The following is a 2,268-nucleotide window of genomic DNA, read 5'->3' as shown; positions in this document are numbered from 1 at the left end:
CTCCCAAAGTGCTGGGATTACAGGCTTGAGCCACCGCGCCCGGCCGCCTGGCTAATTTTTTGTGTTTTTAGTAGAGACAGGGTTTCGCCGTGTTAGCCAGGATGGTCTCGATCTGACCTCGTGATCTACCTGCCTCGGCCTCCCAAAGTGCTGGGATTACAGGCGTGAGCCACCGCACCCGGCCAGTTATTCAATATTTTCTGACTGATGATCTCCATTCTGGTTGCCAGGAAGGAGAGAGTTTAGGTCACAGAGAGAAAAGGAAGCAGATGCTCAGAGCAATCTTATGTAAGATTTGTTCCTGCTCAACAGCTGCAAAGACAGCATTGTAATCTATAAAATGGACACATCAAAGATTTTAAGCAAATGATGGTGTGAAGGGCATTAGAAGGGAAGGAAAAAAAAAAAAAACACCGAGACAATTCAGTTTTAAGAGTAAATAGGCTGGCCATGGTGGCTCACGCCTGTAAACCCAGCACTTTGGGAGGCTGAGGCGGGCAGATCACTTGAGGTTAAGAGTTTGAGACCAGCCCGGTTAACATGGTGAAACTCTTGTCTCTACTAAAATACAAAAATTAGCCAGGTGTGGTGGTGGGTGCCTATAATCCCAGTTATTTGGGAGGCTGGGGCAAAAGAATCACTTGAGCCCGGCATTGGGGGTGGTAGGGTGGAGATTGCAGGGAGCCAAGATCACGCCACTGCACTCCAGTCTTGGTAACGGGTTGAGACTCCATTTCAAAAAAAAAAAAAAAAAAAAGAAGGTAAGAACTGAACTTAAACCACTGACAATAAGCATCTGTTCATCCAACATATACAGGATGTTTTCTATATCCTAGGCACTGTGCTAAAAGTTAAGCACACACATAAGGGAAGCAATTCCTGCTCTCATGGAGCTTACAGACCAGTGGGAGAGAGTCAAGTGGACAAATAATGACATCCTACATTAAAAAACATACAAAGGGCTGGGCATGGCAGCTCATGCCTGTAATGCCAGCACTTTGGGAGAACGAGGAGAATGGATCACCGGAGGTCAGGAGTTCATGACCAGCCTGGCCAACATGGCGAAACCCTGTCTCTAATAAAAGTATTAAAAAATATGAGCTGGGTTATGGTGGTGCACGCCTGTGATGCCAGCTACTTGGCAGGCTGAGGTAGGAGAATCGCTTGAACCGAGGAATTAAGAGGTTTCAGTGAGCCGAGACTGCACCACTGCACTCCAGCCTGGGTGACAGAGCAAGACTCCATTCCCGACCCCCACCCCAGACCCCCAAAAAAGTACAAAGATGTACACGACAAATTACACAAAACTAAAACTTAAACAAAAATTACTTCTGGCCAGGCGCGGTGGCTCATGCCTGTAATCCCAGCACTTAGGGAGGCTGAGGCAGGCAGATCACAATGTCAGGAGATCAAGACCATCCTGGCCAACATGGTGAAACCCCGTCTCTACCAAAAATACAAAAATTAGCTAACTGTGGTAGCATCAGCCTGTAATCTCAGCTACCTGGGAGGCTGAGAATCACTTGAACCCAGGAGGCGGAGGTTGCAGTGGGCTGACATCATGCTACTGCACTCCAGCCTGGAGACAGAGTAAGACTCCATCTCAAAACAAAACAAAACGAAACATTATTTCTGCAGAAGAATAAGGCTTATCATGTGTGCCTTAAAACCATGGATAGGCCGAGCATGGTGGACCACACCTGTAATCCCAGCACTCTGGGAGGCCAAGGTGGGTGAGTCACGAGGTCAGGAGTTTGAGACCAGCCTGACCAACAAGGTGAAACCCTGTCTCTATTAAAAATACAAAAATTAGCAGGGTGTGGTGGTGAGCGCCTGTAGTCCTGGCTACTCGGGAGGCTGAGACAGGACAATTGCTTGAAACGGAAGGCGGAGGTTCCAGTGAGCCAAGATCACACCATTGCATTCCAGCCTGGGTGATGGAACAAGACTATGTCTCAAAAAAGAAAAAAGAGGCCGGGCGCGGTGGCTCAAGCCTGTAATCCCAGCACTTTGGGAGGCCGAGACGGGCGGATCACGAGGTCAGGAGATCGAGACCATCCCGGCTAATATGGTGAAACCCCGTCTCTACTAAAAATACAAAAAACTAGCCGGGCGAGGTGGCGGGCGCCTGTAGTCCCAGCTACTCGGGAGGCTGAGGCGGGAGAATGGCGTAAACCCAGGAGGCGGAGCTTGCAGTGAGCTGAGATCCGGCCACTGCACTCCAGCCTGGGCGACAGAGCGAGACTCCGTCTCAATCAAAAAAAAAAA

The sequence above is a fragment of the Rhinopithecus bieti genome, unplaced genomic scaffold (genome assembly GCF_001698545.2).
Source record: "Rhinopithecus bieti isolate Rb0 unplaced genomic scaffold, ASM169854v2 scaffold_55645, whole genome shotgun sequence".
Lineage (NCBI taxonomy): Eukaryota > Metazoa > Chordata > Mammalia > Primates > Cercopithecidae > Rhinopithecus > Rhinopithecus bieti.
Note: the sequence above shows the minus strand (reverse complement) of the source record.